Source organism: Nicotiana attenuata, unplaced genomic scaffold (assembly GCF_001879085.1).
Source record: "Nicotiana attenuata strain UT unplaced genomic scaffold, NIATTr2, whole genome shotgun sequence".
In the NCBI taxonomy this organism is placed as follows: domain Eukaryota; kingdom Viridiplantae; phylum Streptophyta; class Magnoliopsida; order Solanales; family Solanaceae; genus Nicotiana; species Nicotiana attenuata.
This window is the reverse complement of record NW_017674786.1, coordinates 24,424-43,485: the sequence shown is the minus strand read 5'-3', so window position 1 is coordinate 43,485 and position 19,062 is coordinate 24,424. Positions and strand designations below refer to the sequence as shown.

Genomic DNA, 19,062 nt, shown 5'->3' with positions numbered 1-19,062 from the left:
AGTTTTATGATATTATTTAGTTGTGAATATTTTCACTAAGAAGCATCTTGATGATGTTGGCATCACCTTTTAAATGAAAAATAGGTATAATGTTTCCTGACATTTTGATACCATCATAATGATCCTTAAACTTTTTTTTATCGGCAATAAAATAGATAATTACCGGCCATAACAAAAGCCATTAGAACCATACAAAAAGGCTGATTCAGGGGCACTTTTAGTGGGTGTTGTAATTGCTACTAAAAATTAGATCTTTTTAGCGGCAATAACTGAGATCTTTACCAACAGTCTATATAATTGCTGGTGAAGCTTTTAGCGACGCTGGCTACAGCGACAAATAATTAATTGCTGATAAAAGGTTTTGCAGCCATTATTATTGCCGCTAAAGCGAATATTTATTGCTGCTAGAATCCTTTTTTGCAGTAGTGTGTACTTTGCTTTATATATCCACTTACAACCAATAGGGACCTTGCCTTCAGGTAGGAACACCACATCCCAGGTGTGATTGGATTCTAGTGCATCAATCTCAACTTGCATAGCTTCAACCCACCTAGGATCTTGGGAAGCTTGCTCAAAAGAAGTAGGTTCTTGTATGGCAGAGAAGGTTGTCAAATAAGCTTGATATTTGGGAGAAATTCTATCATAGGACACATGGTTAGCAATGGTATAGGGAGGAGGTTTGTGTCCAGGTTTTGACACAAAGTCTTTCACCTGACTTATCCTTAAGGATCTCCTCAGACCATCTGTTTTAGGCTGAAATATAGGAGAAGGAATAGAAGGTAACACATCTGTCACAAACTGAGGCAAAGAAGGAGAAGCAGTAGGCTTATGTCTGGCAACAATAGGAGGAAGTGAAGGTTGCTGCTCTTCACTAGAAATGGGCACTTCAGGAGCCAGGAATAATAGTGGTGATGCATCTATGATGTCTTTGAAGGGAAATACATCTTCCCTAAAGGATACATCCCTATTGATGAAGAAACACTGAGAGGTGAGATCCAAAAGGATATAGGCCTTCTAAGTATCAGAAAAATCCATGAGAACAGCTGGCTTTGCCCTTGGTAGAAGTTTCTCTGTTTCATGAACTTGTTTAGCATAGCACAAACATCCAAGAATTCTTAAAGGACTCAAGTTAGGTGATTTCCCATACAATAGTTCAAAAGGAGAAAGACCGTGAAGAACAGAAGGTGGCATCCTATTTTTGAGATACACTGCTGCAAGTACACAATGCCCCCAGTAATTGATAGGAATATGAGCCTGAAACCTTAAGGCTTGAGTGACTTCTAGGATGTGCCTGTACTTTCTCTCAGCAACTCCATTTTGCTGAGGAGTATAGGCACATGTTCTTTGATGAATGATACCATATTTCTGAAACAAAGAGGTACAGGTAGAGTTGACAAACTCAGAGCCATTGTCTGACTTGACTGCCTTTACAACCTTGTTAAACTGAGTTTGAATGACAATAATAAAATGAGTAAGCACCACACATACATCATATTTAAGCTTCAGTAAAAAAATCCAAGGCATCCTGGTAAAGTCATCAACAACTGTCAGAAAGTATCTATTACCATCATAAGTTGCACAGTTATATTCCATCTAAAAAAAAAGTTGCACAGTTATATGGACCCAAACATCAAGATGTAGTAGATCAAATGCAGAAATAGTCTTAATACTACTGGAAGGAAATGGCAGTCTGGTTTGTCTAGCACAAGGACAGACACTGCACTTATTGATAGTATCAGTAATGCTAGCTAGTTTGGCACCAAACAATTTCCTAAGAACAATGCTAGATACATGCCCTAGTCTTTTATGCCACAAGGCAATATCAATTGTAGTGTCACCCTGCCTTGTCCTTATTCCAACAGCAGCTAACGATACTGCTGTGAGCCTCTTCCCACCATATCTCTGTAGAAAGTATAGACCGTCTCTTTCTCTACCAATATTCCTCGCCCCGCCACTGAAGAGATCCTGAAAGACACAAAAGTCAGGATAAAAGGAAGCAAAGCATTTTAGGTCTCTTGTCACTTTGGAGACTGATAATAAGTTGAACTTGAACTGAGGAACATAGAATACATCTTTAAGTGTACTTTTGTCTGAAATATTGCTATCACCAGTGTGTGTTACTGGGGTGACCTCTCCATTAGGTAACAAGACTGTCCTAGGCTTAGAAGGAGTAGCTATAGATGTCTAGTAAGCAAATTAGCATCTGACACCATATGATTAGTTGCTCCAATATCAATAATCCACTCGTGTGGAGTAGTAGATGCTAAGAGAGTAGTGCTAGTACCTTCCACATTTGCTTGAGCAGAGGAATTAGTATTTGAATTTTTCAAAATCTGCATTATCTGATCATATTGATCTTTAGTGAAAGAAAATCCACTTCCTTGAGCCTGTGGAGAGGAATCTGTGTAAGGTCTTTCTGCGTGCATAGAGGAGGATCCTGCTAGAGCTTGAGTGCTAGAATGAATCTGTGTATGATTCACTATAGGAGTATACTCCACTCCTTGATTCATGATTTCTTGAGGCTTTTGATATATAGGCATTGATGATTGCTGAGGAACCTGGTGTGGAGCATTATTGGAATACATAGGCATAGTGTATCCAGACTCAATCACTGCATTATAGGCCCCAGTTCCCCTTTTCTTTTTGAATTTATGATCTGATGGATAACCTATTATTTTGTAGCAGTTCTCTTTGCTATGACCCTTCATTTTGCAGAAATCACACTGAACATTGTAGTTCTTCTTAAATTTTGGATTAAAACTAGGTTTAGCACTATATAGAGCAGTTGACTCATAAGAATGAGTGGCAATTACACCTGGTGAGGATCCTAAAATACCAGCAGAAGCAGCTACAACCCATTGGCTTTCATCACTCATAAGCATAGCATATGCTTGATTTACTGAAGGTAATGGCTTCATCATTAGTATTTGACTACGACCTTGAGAATAAGAATCATTCAAGACCATTAGAAATTGATACACCTTTTGCTTTCGTAGATGAATAATAAACTCCTTTGTTTTGGCACAATCACACTCAAGAGTGGGTGACCCGACCGGTCGTTTTGAGTTTTTACACTTTGATTGCCAGTTCTCGGGTATGGCTTGCCCCTTCTGATGTATTACAACTTATGCAAATTGTTGGTTTTGGTTTTCAGGGTAATCGGAATGAATTTGGAAGAACAGTTCTCAGTTTGAAACTTGAAATTTAAAAGGTTTGACCCAGATTTGACTTGTTTGTATATGATCTCAGATCGGAAATTTTATGATTTGGTTAGCTCCGTTAGGTGATTTGGGACTTAGGAGCGTGATCGAAATGCATTTTGGAAGTCCGTGGAAGGTTTAGGCTGGAATTGACTAAATTAAGATTTCGGCGTTTTCCGGTTGATAGGTGAGATTTTGATATAGAGGTCGGAATGAAATTCCGAGAGTTGCAGTAGCTTCATTATGTCATTTGGGATGTGTGTGCAAAATTTCAGGTCATTCGGACGTGGTTTGGTTGGGTTTTTTATCAAAAGCGTATTTCGGAAGATTTTTAGAAACTTAAGCTTGAATCCGATGTGTTTTGGGTGAATTGATGTTAATTGAGGTGTTTTGATGATTGGAACAAGTTTGAATAAGGTATTGGGTTATGTTTGTGCTTTTGGTTGAGGTCCCGGGGGCCTCGGGGTGATTTCGGGTGGTCAACGGAGAGATTGGAGATTTGTTGCAGCAACTGATCTTGCTGCTTCTGGTATTTTCGCATCTGCGGATTGGGGACTGTAGATGCAGCACCGCAGAAGCGGGTGATTTATCGCAGAAGCGAAAAAGGGGCAGATGGGCAGAGACCGCAGAAGCGGTATGTTGACCGCATCTGCGATGTCGCAGATGCGGGAGTTTAGTCGCAGAAGCGGATTTTTGGTCCCTTAAGTGATTACGTAGAAGCGGAGGTTTAGACCACAAATGCGGTACCGCAGAAGCGGGTTTTGGACCGCAGATGCGAAAAGGCCTGGGCAGACCATATATGTTATTTCATTTCGCAATTTTGGGTTATTTCACCATTGTTGCCTTCGACCTTGGAGCTTTTTGGGCGATTCTGAAGAGAGAAATCAAGAGACTTCATTAAGGTAAGGAATTTTGGACCTAAAACTCAATTCAATGGTTGTATTTCATGAATTTAGGGCTGTAATTTAAGGAATTAAAGGGCAAAAATGGAGGATTAGGGCTTGAGTTTAAGAGGCCTTTAAATGGGGATTTGAGGGGTCATTTGGACTCCGATTTTAGTATTTTTGATATGTATGAACTCGTGGGCAGACGAAGAATCTATTGATGTGAAATTTTCTGAGTTTCGAGAAGCGGGCCCGGGGCTCGGGTTTTGCTAATTTCGGGATTAGTGCCCGTTATTGATTGTTTTCGCTTGGGCTTTGTTCCCTTGGCATATTTTGACGTCCTCGTTCTGATTTTGGATAGATTCGACGCGCGTGGAGGCCGATTCGAGTGGCAAAGGCGTCGCGAGCTAGAGATGTAGCCGGTTCGAGGTGAGTAATGGTTGTAAATGATGTTCTGAGGGTTTGAAACCCCAGATTGCACATCGAGTGCTATATTAAGGTGAGGCACACGCTTAATGGAGAGCGTGGGGTCGTGCACTATTGGGGATTGTGACTTGGTCCGTCCCGATTGATGATTTTACCGCGTATTTGATTGAAATCTATTTGCTATCATCATTATTTGGGCTGAATGCCATATTTGGGCTCCGTGCCAATTATTTGAACCCTTCGGGGGTTGTTGTTGATGTTTCCTCACTGTATTGACTTTATACTTGAACTCAGTCATGTTGTTTTCACTGTTTTCAAAACTCAGCCATGTTTACTCTGTTTTAATACTCAAATGATTTTTAAATGATGTTTTGGGCTGAGAAATATTGTTTTACTGTTGCACGAGAGGCTTGTGTGATTTTGACTGAGTAAGGCCGAGGGTCTGTGTTGTGAGGATATCTTTGGGATAGGGCTGCACGCCGCAGCGGTGATACATATCTTTGGGATCGGGCTGCACGCCGCAGGGGTGATACACTGATTTGATTATGAGGCCGAGGGCTTGAGATTGTGCGCCACGAGGTGGCTTGATATTGATATGAGGTCGAGGACCTGTTTATGATGCCACGAGATGGCTTGATATTGCACTTGGGCCGTAAGGGGCCCCTCCAGGAGTCTGCACACCCCCAGTGAGCGCGGGTACCCAATGTGATGTGAGATATAGCCCGAGGGGCTGGTATTGTTCTATGTGATTGCCCGATGGGCTGGTACTGTTCTGAGATATTGCCCAAGGGGCGGATTTGTTGACATTGTGCCCGAGGGGCGAACCTTATGTGCTTATCTTTCTTATTTATCTGTCATTTACTTGCTTAATTGTGTATTTGTGCCCGGGGGGCGGATTTCTGTGCTTATCTGCACTAGTTGTTCTGCATTCATTTGTGTAACTGTTGAAAAAGCCATTTTCAAAGAGTTTTAACTGAGCTAAGGTGTTTTAAGAGATTTTACAGCTTCATTGCTTTCTTACTGGTTTTGTACCACTTCTATACAGCATGTTGATGCACTTTTCGTGATTTCTTATCACTCAGACTTTATTTATGATTATTACTCACTGAGTTGGAGTACTCACTTTACTCCCTACACCATGTGTGCAGATTCAGGTATTCTATACCCGGTAGCGGGTTTTGGCTGATCGGAGGCAGAGTTATCGGAGTTTAGCAAGGTAGCTGCCGGCGTTCGCAGCACTGCTTTTCTCTCTCCTTATTTTATTAGTCTGTACTTAGTACATTCCGGAATTTGTCAGTTGTATTTAGACTTAGTAGATAGATGCTCATGACTAGTGACACCCCGGTTTGGGCTGTGTTTGGGTTGTACTTCCGCATTGTTATGATATTATCCGCTGTTTAGCGTTATTAAATCATGTTTTAGCATGTTGTATTGTTGTTTAGCTGTTTAACTTCGAATTGGAAATGTGTCGGCTGGCCTTGTCTTCACGAGAGGCGCCATCACGACCGGATCTGAGTTTAGGGTCATGACAATAACAGACTCAGATTCATCCCAAAAATCCTTGAGCTTTGAGTAATAGACGGAAATAGAGGAAGTACCTTGACTTAGGGTAGCAATTTCCTTATGCAAATTGTAGCAGGGAGTGTCATTCACTTTGTCAAATCTCTCTTGTAAATCCATCCACACCTTCTGTGCATTAGTGGCATAAGCAATACCAGTGATTAGAGGTGGTGCAATGAGTTCATCAGCCATGACAACACAAGCGCCTTACATCATTCCCATTGATACCAATATTTTTTACGGAATCGTTCTTTTGGCCACCTGCCATCAACAATACCTAGTTTGTTACGGCCAAGTAAAGCAATTCTCATAGATCGATGCCATAAGGAGTAATTATCAATGCCAGTTAGCTTAAATGAAATCAACGAGATTCCAATTGTGTCGCTCGGAGCTAGGTATAATGGATGAGTGGCTGCAACTGTACCACCTTCTTCAAATTCATCGTCGGAGGATGCATGTGATGCATTTTCAGCAGTGATGGTTGCATTTTCATGATCTAAGTCATCAATCGCCATTGTTAAGCAATTTTGGATCTCGAATCAGAGAAGTGAGATCTCAATTGTTGAGACTGCAGAGAAAGGAAAAACAGAGTAGACGGAGAAGAGAAGGACTGATTTATGAGCTTCAATTCAGAGCTCGAGCTCCGATACCATGCTGAAATGGAGATTGAGTGAGAGAGAATTAAGCCCTAACTGGCTGAGGAAGAGAGAAGAGAGAAGAGAGAAGCATTAGAGTGAATGTAACAGTAAAGGAGGAAATGAAAGCTCTGTTTTTCATTAGCTGAACAAACTGTATATATACACAGTATTACTAACTAATCTAACTACCTTTCTAACCACTCACATACATTGTTAACTAACTAACAATTTACTAATCTGCTATCCCTTAAATAGACTAAGCTACCCTTCACTCATGTTACATTATTCATCTCAACATAATTGAATCTTTTTAGACAATATTGCACAAAACTTAAATCACAAATTATTGTCCGTTTGGGTCATATCAAAATTTTCTTTTCTAAAATAAAGCCGTCAGATGCCAAATATGCAAAGAAATACCAAATATCTTATCAACAATGAGCAATAAGACACCAAAACATGTGGTTATAATCCTGGCTTTCATTCTCTAGACAAAAATCCAAACAAAACATAAAAGAACTAAGAAGTCCACACTTTGGCTTTCCTTTGCATCCATTTCTGACCAACAGAAAGAACGCAAGAGGCAACCAAAAACACAAAAACCTTGATTTCCACAAAGGAGACCTGAGATGGGAATAGTTGAAGAAGCACACAACGTAAAGGTTTTAGGGACAGGGGATCGAACCATAGTCTTAGCTCATGGATTTGGGACAGACCAATCTGTGTGGAAACATCTGGTTCCTCATCTAGTTGACGATTACAAGGTTGTCTTGTTTGACAATATGGGTGCTGGAACTACCAACCCTGACTACTTTGACTTTGAAAGGTATTCAACCTCAGAAGGGTATGCCTACGATGTGATCGCTATTTAGGCCGACAGTTGTTTGTTAGGTTTATTTATTATTACAATGGTATGTTGGATCTTTTTTTTATTTGGCTTAGAGATAGTTCTATGAAATTATTAAACTTACCCTTCTAACTTGAATTAAAATATCTAATTAGGTATTTGAACGACGTGGACTATTATGGAGGATTCGAACAAGAAGATCTAGATCAATTGTTTGAAGCAATGAGATCAAATTACAAGGCATGGTGTTCTGGTTTTGCACCTTTAGCTGTAGGGGGTGACATGGATTCAGTGGCGGTACAAGAATTCAGCAGGACATTGTTCAATATGAGACCAGACATAGCATTAAGTGTGTTACAAATCATACTCCAAAGTGATTTAAGGCATTTGTTGCCTCATGTGACTGTTCCCTGCCATATAATTCAAAGTATGAAGGATTTGGCTGTACCAGTGGTGGTTTCTGAATACCTTCACCAGAACCTCGGCGGCGGATCTATCGTGGAGGTAATATCGACGGATGGCCACCTGCCGCAGCTGAGTTCACATGATGTTGTTATTCCGGTGTTGCTTAGGCATATTCGTTATGATATTGCCGTTGATTAATTAGTACTACGGTATTAGGCAGTTACTTGGAAGTTGAATTTATTTTGGATATTTGTACAATGTTATCTTGCTTTGCCAAATGGAATTCATAGCAAAGCAATCCCGGCCCTATGATTGCAACTATTGCAAATTTCAAATGAAAATGATGGAAAAGTGTCAGGTCAATAAATCAATTAGGTTTCTCTCCTATACTAGTTGAGATCATCCTCTATTTTCATTCCTCTAAGCTAGTATAATTAATTGGTTAACTATGCGCTTCTGGATGTAAGTGTGCAACAATTTTATTAAAGGAAGCACAAGATACCAATGAGTAAAAGGTAACGAGCATTGCATTGGATGTTTTGTCTTCTTTCTTTGAGTTGGACGAAACTTCAGTTTTTGTTTGGGAATCTTTTGCTACACATCCATACAAGTAATATTATCTGCAAACGTTTGCTCACTCAAAGCTCGGCTCTAAGAATTCTGCAAACTTTGAGGTATAAATAAAATAATAAAGGATATAGTTTTTTATTTGTTCGAATGCCAAAGGAGGATCAGATGTGCGGATACAGATATTTTTTTTTTCTTCTTTCAAGTGTAAGATTGTCACTATCTTATAATTCTAGTTCTTCGGCAATTGGGGGCCATCTCTGCATTTTGTAAAAGAAAGCGTTGCTACCGCAGTTTTCTTGATTGAGTTTTTTTGATGGTATGCCTCTAGGAATCTCTGGTACTTTCAATTTCATGATGTTTTACCCGCACATGATGTTTATACAAAATCAATAAGATAGGTAATGTTCGTACAAGTATTAATTACCCAAACATGATTAGATGATATATATTGCCTCTTTAATTTATAACCACTAAATTTAAATATCTTAGTTTGATACAAACATTGGATGCAAATAAATATTTACCATGACTTAGAATGTATCACTTGTTTCATGATTTTTTAGGTCATAATGATTTTAACAGTTTCTGTAAGCCCAATCTTCTTTTTTGCGAAAATATTGGTGTACTAATCTGGATTAGTGTCTGGTTGACCCATTAAGAAGGTATAACGATTCCTATCAAGAGATACTCACTTGAAATTTCTAATAAAAATGGCAAAATGCATAGTTTACCCATCAACCTTTTAGTCAAATTCCTATTACCCAATAACCACGGGTAAACCTTTACAACCTTTTTCTAGTGTGTCTAAACCCATAGTTGACCAGGACTTTGTACGTATAAAATGCCAACACAAAAGCGCTTGGAAGTCTTTATTAAAAAGTAGCTGACAATTATCAAAGGTTCAGAATCGATCTTAACGGCTCTTTTGGCCCTTAAATTAAAATGTATCTTCAAGACTCAACCCATTACCTTTTTCTCTTCTCAGCCAATGCAGCCCTCAATTTTTCTCTTCTCAGCCATTAGCTTCAAAGCCTTTTCTTCTTCTTCTTCCTCAATCTTCTTTATCTTGTATAATTCATCTTTAAATTAGAGTGTAATTATCAATCTTGAACCCTTTCTTTCAGTTTTCGCCTAAAATTGAAAATCTTAGGGTTGTTGTCTAATGCGTAATTTTAAGCATATTTGTCGTTGTGGTGAAGAAGTTGCGCTTGTAATTTCATAGATCATCGATAATCCCGGTCGTTATTTTTATGGGTGTAGATTCTATGAGGTAAGCTTAGTATTAAAATTTTGGTTTAATTAATTTTTTTGAGTTTTTAACACTGAGATCTTCTTATTTCTAGAAGGATCGTGAAACGGGATGTAAATTTTTTTTATGGTTTGATCCTCCTACTCCGGAGCACTTAAAAGGTATTATCTTGGGGCTGCTTAAAAAGAAAAAGTCGTTGGATGCATTCGTGATGGCAAGTATAAATCAAAGAAATTGGAGGCGATTGATAATTTTGGTATTAGTCGTAATTGTCTTCAAGGTGATTATGTTTGGCACCAAAGACTTTTACATAATGTAAAAACTTGTAAAATGGTCTATGAACCATCTATCTTAGTAGTTAGGTTGTTTTCACCCTTGTTGCAAGTGTAATCCTTTTGCTGCTTATTGAAGTGTAATACTTTGTGTTAATGAAAGAAGTTTATTCTGCCATAGCTTTTGTTGATGTTGTTGGTAATGATTGTGTGCTCATTTGTAAGTATTACAATAGCATTTAGGAAATGGCCACCCAAAATGGCTCCAGCTTGCTATCCCTAAGTATTACAGTAACATTCATTAACTTGTGCTTCAGCTGCAGCTTCTGTTTCAGCTTGCTCATAACTATCAGGTTCTGTTTTAGCTTGCTCATTAGATTTGCAATATAAAAGCAGATGTCATCAAGCTATATAAATTGTCGTTCAATAACGACTACCACCTGGTGATCAATTTTCGCTCATAAGCACAAGTCATCAACCTGTATCATCAAGCTATATAAAATGCTACCGTCCATAGCATACAAAAGCAATATAAATGCCATCAACATAATCACAAACTGCTTTCATTTAAAAAGAAAGGTGTACAATAAAGATTACCACCAGAAAATGCCATCAGATACTTAACAGAGGAGTTCAAAACGAACATATAATAGTTGTTTTTTCTTCAGCAACATTAAAGACTAGACCTTTGTTTTCAGCAACATTAAACATAACATATAGTAGCTGCCTATAGCAATCTTAACAATTTGGTTGCATTCCTATTGTTCAAAGATTACACTACACTTTAAAATAAACTTAGCACCAGATAAAAAATTAAACATGCTAATTAGTCTTAATCGGCTGAGAGGATCAACTTGCTTGACTGAGGTTGCATTGGGATGTTGCAGCTCTTTGAAGTTGCCTTGCTGTAATGGCTGGTTTACCCTTCTACTTGACTCGTTTGGTTGATTTGTAAGCACACTCTTGAATGTCAGCAGAAGATCTCCTTTGACAGTTGTAACCAATCTTTGAATACCACCACTAGACTGCCAAGAAAAGGATTTGATTAAAAATAATGACAACAAAGTGCATAAGTTGAAATTGTGCAATACCTACAAAAATAGCACTTAAACCCAGAGCCATCTTGAAATAGCCCAATCCCATAGCTGCCCCTACTTTTTCCAGCTCTCTGTAATGACCCAATAAATTGGGCCTTGGCCCATTTAAACTGAATAAGTTATAAAGACATTTTTCCGTTAGTTTCTTAAATAAATTAGAGCCCAATAAAATAACAAAAAAAGAGGCGGTGAGAGAAAGAAGAAAAAGAGACGGCTGGTGTGAAAACTATTAAACCAACACAGGTTCTGCCAAAGAGCTATTCAGTAGCGATTTTCCCCAAAAAAAAAAAGAAGAAAAGGAAGAGAAAAAGAAGAACCTAAAAGCAACATGGATTGGGAGAAGAAGCGATTATCTTTTCTTCTGTTCTTGCAATCCTCTTCGGGTAAGTTTATTAATTTACTAGTTAATTCATTCTTTTACATGGGTAGATAACAATAATAGTTAGAACTTAAGAAACAATAATGTGAGACCAATTTTCAACCTTGGGTAAAAGTTGATTTGGCATCACCTTAAGCAGAAAAAGGAGGAAAAAAAGGAGAAGAATGAGGTCATATGGGACATTACAAGAGATATTGCCCATGGTGTTAGAAAGTATATCGACTCTGGCGTAAGTATCTCTCATTTTAAAAGAAAATAGAAAAATATAGCATTAGGAGCATGTTTTCACTCCCTTGATCTATCATTTCATATATGAATTATTATGTTGGGTTAATGAACTATTAGATCTTACGAGATACATGATTTCTGATATATGCTTGTTCCAAATAATTTCTATGGTTGACGTTATTACTCACTCAGTCGGTGCGACTGACCGTGTTTCTTCTTTTCTTTTTCCATGCCACAGATAATATAGCTGAAGCTGATACTTCGACTAAGATATAGTGATTAACAGAGCTAACCATGGATCCCGTAAGCCTCGCACTTGCTTCGCGTGGGTTATCATTTTGCTTAGACTACTTTGGCATGTTGTTGGTTTAAAATCCTAGAGTTCAGCTCCTTAAGTCGGTATTGGGCTTATATTTTGGGTTGTGTAGTAATAGAGTAGCTTGAGATGTGTAAAGTTGATGTTGAACCATGTGGTTTAGTGTTGTTGATTCTTTTTTAGACTTTATATTTTAGTGTTATTGTAGTTATGGTGTGTCGAGTTTGGATTTGCCGACAGGTTTAAAGTTTTAGATTGCTACCGGTATAGAGGAGACTCTGTCGGATTTTTGATATGAAACAGAAAGAATTAGGCTTGCTTAGTGGTCTTAGACCCACTTAGCGCCGGTCATGACCCTCGTCGGTCCGTGATAGAGTTAGTATCAGAGCTTTATGTTTAAAATATGACTTAAGGAGCAACAGTTCTAGTAGAGGCTTAATTGTGTGTATGTTGTTCACCATATGCACAATTGGGGCTTGGCGAAAACCGATTAGGGCTTGTCTTTCTTATTCTTTATTGAATCTAAAATGAGTGATATATGCGATCTAGAGCCAAGTAAGCATACTAACCACGTTATTATGATTATAGATGTCAAAGGCAAGCTTGGCTAATAGTGGGACCGGACAGATAAACAGGTGTGAGGCACCACATGCTATATCAGATAGAACTATGCTTCCACCAAACTCAGGTTGGGGTCGAAGGAGAGGTCGAGGCATACCTGCTAGGCAGGCTGTCCACCCGATCACTGAAAACGAGGTGATACTACCCATACAACCTCCAAGTGGTGGTACTACTGATGTGATAGCGCCGATGCTGCATCAAGCCATGGACCGTTTGCTATAGAAGGTCCAAACACAATTGAGGATTAATGCAATGTCTGAAAGGGGTGACAACCATAACTAGAATGAACAGCTACTTGGGAAACTAATTCGGGAGTTTTTGGAGCTAAAGCCTCCCGTGTTTACAGGGGCTAGCAAGACCAAGGACCCACAGCTATTCTTGGATGGAATTCAAAAAGCATTAGATGTGCTTGAATGTTCTAGCACGAGGTCGGTTGCGTTGGCTGCCTATAGTTTGTAGGATGTTGCCGAAGAACGGTTTAAATCTTTTAAGGCAAGGATAAAGACCACAAGATCCTTTGGAGGGGGTATTAGTACTAATCGAGGCATAGGATCACACAACCATCCAAGGACTGCACAAATAGGAGCATCATCAATTATCCATCCATCTATCGGTGCTTCTACCTTGAAAGAGAGTCCTAAAGGTCACATACCAACACCTGGGCATACCAACCGCACTATATCTACTAGTCCTAGTTGTCATAAGGTTCATTCGGGCCAGTGTTAGAGAGAAATTGGTATGTGCCTTCATTGTGGTCATATGGGACATTACAAGAGATATTGCCCATGCTATAAAAAGGATTTAGCCAGTCATCAGCACCAACGAATGCCACACCAGCTAGCTCTGCAGCCTAGACAGTTAGGGAGGATTCGGGTTTAGAACGTAGAGGCGCTGGAAACTAGGGCCCGAGCAATAGACGATCGGGAGTTGCTGAGAAAGGTCAATCCCGAGTGTTTGCCTTTACCAGGCAGGATGTGCAGGCATCTAATGCAGTCGTCACAGGTACGCTTTTAGTGTATCCATTTGATGTTACTACATTGAACGACCTTGTATGGGCCTATTCTTTTGTATTTATATGATATCATAGGATTTAAACACATAATATGATGTCCTAGGAATACTCTCGGTGTGTTTACTTGATGCAATTGCGTTAATTGACCCTAGATCTACCCATTCTTTTGTCCCTATATTTTGTATAAGGTTTAACAGGCCTCCAAAGTTGTTGTCAGACCCTTTTATAGTTGCTACACCAGTTGGGGAATCATTACTAGTTGAACGAGTGTACCATTCTTGTCGAATTGGTATCGAAGGGAAGGACACCTTAGCAGACTTAAATGAGCTACACATGGTAGATTTTGATGTAATCATGGGCATGGATTGGCTAGATTCATGCCACGCAACCATTGATAGTCATTCTAAGACAGTTCGATTCAACATACCGGGTGAGTCATGTTTCGTTCTACATGGTGCTTTGATATCATTCATGGGTGCGAATCGAATGTTGAATAAGGGCTGCTAGAGATATTTGGCATTTGTCAAAGATACGAACATTATAGTACCAGAGTTAGAAAATGTTCATGTGGTTAGAGAATTCCCTGACGTGTTTACGGAATATCTACCTGTGTTACCTCCTATTAGGGAAATTGACTTCGGTATTGAACAAGTACCTGGAACACAGCCCATATCGATACCTCGGTACTGAATTGAACCAACCGAGTTGAAAGAATTGAAAGAACAACTGCAAGATCTATTAAATAAAGGTTTTGTTAGACCGAGCACTTCACCTTGGGGCGCACCAGTTTTGTTTGTAAAGAAGAATGATGGATCCCTGAGACTATGTATAGACTATCAACAGCTGAACAAGGTCACGATACGCGATAAATACCTGCTACCGTGTATTGATGATTTGTTCGACCAACTCCAGGGTGCAAGGAGATTCTCAAAGATTAACCTACGGTCAAGATACCATCACCTACGCATCAAGGGTGAAGACGTCCCAAAGACGGACTTTCAAACCAGGTATGCATACTATGAATTTTTAGTGATGCCTTTTGGGCCGACAAATGCACCAGCAACATTTATGGACATGATGAATAGGGTGTTCAAGCCGTACCTGGACAAATTCGTAATTGTATTTATTGATCATATACTTGTATATTCTAAGACTTATGAGGATCATGAACAAAGTTTGAGGATGGTACTACAGACACTCAGAGAACATAAGCTATATGCTAAGTTTTCTGAGTGTGAATATTGGATGGATCGAGTTTCCTTCCTAGGTCATATTATGTCCAAGGAAGGGATCTTAGTTGACCCAAAGAAAGTGGAAGCGGTACAGAAATGGCTGAGGCCAACCACCACAACCGAGATATGAAGCTTCCTAGGTCTCGCTGGCTATTATCGGTGTTTCGTGCAGGATTTCTCAAAGATAGCGTCACCTTTGATGAAGCTGACACAAAAATATGTGAAATTTCAATGGTCAGATGCATGTGAGAGAAGTTTTTAGAAACTCAAGAAATGCCTAACAACAGCTCCGCTATTGGTGCTTCCATCTGGAACCGGAGGATTTTCAGTATATTGTGATGCCTCCAAAATGGGACTTGGGTGTGTTCTTATGCGGAATGGCCGAGTCATAGCTTATGCTTCGAGACAATTGAAGAATAATGAGCAAAATTATCTGGCCCGTGACTTAGAGTTGGTGGCAGTTATATTTGCACTTAAACTTTAGCGACAATATTTATATGGAGAGAAATGCGAGATCTATACCGATCACAAGAGCCTCCAATATATCTTCCAACAAAAAGATTTAAACCTCCAAAAATGAAGGCGGATAGAGCTACTAAAGGATTATGATTGTGCGATATTGTATCATCCAGGCAAGGCTAACATGGTGGCTGACACATTGAGCCGAAAGTCTATGGGTAGTTTGGCTCACATTGCACTAATAAGGTAGAACCTAGCAAAAGAAATCCACAAATTAGAAGATTGTGGAATAAACTTTAGTTTGGGACAAACGGGCTCATTATTGGCACATATTCAAGCCAGATCGTCATTAATAGAGGATATCAAGGCGAAGTAATATTTGGATTCGAAATTGTGCAAAATCAGAGACGACGTTGTTGCTGGTAAGAGTAAATATTTTGCTCTAGATAGTGATAAGGTACTACGATTGGGGGATCGTATTTGTGTACCTGATATCGATGGATTGAGACACACGATACTTGAGGAAGCACATGGCTCCAAGTACTCGGTCCATCCTGGATCAATAAAGATGTATCAGAAACTTTGACAGTTGTATTGGTGGGATGGCATGAAGAAAGATATTGCAAACTATGTCACCCGGTGTCTCACTTGCCAACAAGTAAAGGCCGAGCATCAACAACCGGCGAGGTTCATGCAACAGCTTGAGATTCCAGAATGTAAGTGGCAACGAATTACAATGGACTTCGTGAGTGGGTTGCCACGGAATCCTAAACCGTATGACTCCATATGGGTAATTGTAGATCGGCTTACGAAGTCGGCGCATTTCTTTATTTTCTTTGCCTTCCCTTTTCTTCATTTCTTTCCACTTCTTTATACCTTTATATCACTTTCAAACTCCTCGTCTCTCCCCCAAACTTATGGTTTAGCCAATTGTTTCTCAAGAATGCTAACGAAAGATCGGTGCCAAGAGAGGGTCATTACAAAACGGATTAAGACTTGTAACGTGTTTATTGAATAAAAAAAGGTTTAGGCTCAAATGGGTTGACTAAGGATATCACATTGGTATGCTATGGAAGATTTCAAAGTGGATCAAGGAGAGCCTACAATCATTTCTCAAGCCAAGCTACGATTAGAATTTTGCCTAGAAAAACATTCGGGGCAAGTTCTAGACTATTAGCACGGGTACTTGGACTTGCAACTAAAGAGAACGGAGTAGAGGGCCCACAAAAACCCTAGTGAAGATTGAGAATCACAAATGGCTCGACTAAACCACTCGATGACTTCTTAAGTAAACACAAGAGTCAAAAGGTCACAACTAAAGCTATTTTCTGTCAACAACTTATTTTTAACCATAAGGTCGTAGGTAAATGTGTTGGTATCAAGTGAAGCATGTTTGAGACCCTTTTATTCATTACTACTATGTTTGACTAAACATAAAAGAAAACGGACTCAATCCCTTAAGAAAGTTATCAAGCCATCCATCGTTGGGAAGAGCCATCCGGTTCACACAAAACCCACATTTGGAATGAACCGTGGCATTAAGATTACCAAAGGCTTATTGCTCACTTAAACATAAAAAGAAGCTAACAAATTAAAAAGAAGCTACTAAAGTAAATAAGAAGTTATACTACTAAGAAAAACAAACTAGAGAAGCTATGAAATAAACTACGGAAAGTAAGACAAAGGAATATACAAGCCGAGGGGAAATGAATATATACATCAAGTGAAAGGGAAGAATATATACATAACCAAAGAGAAAATAAAGATAAATAAAAAAGAGTATTAGAGTTATTACATGCCAATGATCAATCAAAATAGACCACCCACCTGAATAAGAATAAGCATTGTCCTCAATTCTTAACAAAATCAAAATAAGGAAAGGTAGAGAGTTAAGAGAACTCCCTATGTGGTCTCAGTGTGCATGGCATCCTCAGCACCCTCGGTCTCCTCCAACTGTATCTCATCATCACCTGGCTGAGGGACAATAGGGTTTGTGAGCATTTGGAGCATCTCCTCAGCGGTGTGGGCAGCAAGGTCTGGCTCTTCAGATTGGCCAGTTGCTGCCTCTGATGTTGCAGGTACTGATGGTGCTGCTGGTGTTGACTCCATCAGCAAATCAAGTGGTAGATCTCCAGTAGATGCGATCTTGGCAACTTCTTTTCTTAACCTACCCACTGACTTCTTGGAAGCTTGAGATTTACGCATCTTCTTCACTTGCTTTCCTAACTCCTCAATGACTTCCCCATTTTCCACCATAGTCTCTATAATGGTTTTCTAATTTTCCAGGATCTTTGACAATGTTTCCTCCACTGACGGAGGTACCTGTGATAATGCTGGTGCGGAAGACTGTGCTGCAACAGCACTGGATATGTCAGACAGCTTTGAAGTAGCTGTCTGCATCCAGTTGTTGAGATTCACCAATGTCTTGGAGACTCGCAACGCAATGAGTGGATATGTGGAAGAGGATGGCACTGACAATGAAGCTGATGGTCTAGTAGAAGAAGGTGGTGCCATGTCAGCTGTCCCGGTGGAAGGCATGGGAACTGTGGAAGGCTCAGCAGCTGAATATGTAACCACTACCGCTGGCTCCTCAGACTGGCCATCGGAGGTAGTTGCCTTACCCTTGAACTTTGGGTTGTCAGCACCCTGCAGGTGGTACCATGAGAAGGGATTCTTGGCCTTTACTTTTGTATCATATGGCCTCGGCTCCACCTTTGCATCGTTGAAATACTTTGTGAGGGTGTTTGGATAAGGGTAGGATCTTCACCTTTTTGGACAGCTAATGTGATGTTGGTTGACATTATGACACCCACATTGATTGGGTACCCAGCCATAATAGAAGCCACCAGAACTTCTCGGGAAGTGGGAGATTGTTCTCATTCAAACATGGCTCAATGCGGCTACACACAAAGGTCTTCCACCCTTTAGCTTCAAAATTTAGGGTGGCCCGGAGGTTAGGAACCCCTGATGTGATCCACGGTGGTGGTGTTCCCTGAGCAGCCAAAATCTTAGCTAGCCACGGGCGAGCTACATCACCCATAATAAGCTTTTCCAAATACTGGACTGCCTCTACTTCTTCAAATCCCAGGTAAGTGTTCAAAGAGTAGGAGTCGAATTTGACTTTCAGATTTCTCACCCTTTGTTATCTTGGTACCCTTCTTTATGTGAGCCACATTGGCATAAAATTCTTTAACCAAGTGCTCATTTGCATCTATGACACTTTGGGTGAAGCACCTCCACCCCTTTCGCTCCCGAATCTGTCTAAGGACATTTAGATTGTGAATATCACAATCCTTAATTAAGAACTGTTGCTCAAGTGTGAGCGATCTCTAGGGCCACCACTCTGTGAACCGTGTGAAGGCTGTCAAACTCACAAACCGATCCTACCATATTTCCTTCTTCTTTGACCTCTCAAGGCCGCCCACTCTAGTGTCACCTCCTCTACCATCACCATCACCATCACCATCTAAATCAATTGGTGCAGGAGGAGTGTGTGTAGAGGAGGGCTCTGAACCCTAGTTACCTACCTCTGAACCCTCAGAAGAACTTGCTGAGGTGGAGGGTTCGTTACGGAGTTGGTATCTCCTTTGAACTTGCTGTGATTGGGCTTTCAGCTGCCCTTCCATAGAGTTTCCCTCTAAAGCATCCCTAAACGGGGCATATGAAC

General features: G+C 39.9%; 1 pseudogene; it reads left to right on the top strand.

Annotated features, from left to right (window-relative positions):
* Window positions 1-7,337: 7,337 nt before the first annotated feature.
* LOC109219275 lies at window positions 7,338-8,288 on the top strand (annotated as a pseudogene).
* The last annotated feature ends 10,774 nt before the right edge of the window (window positions 8,289-19,062 follow it).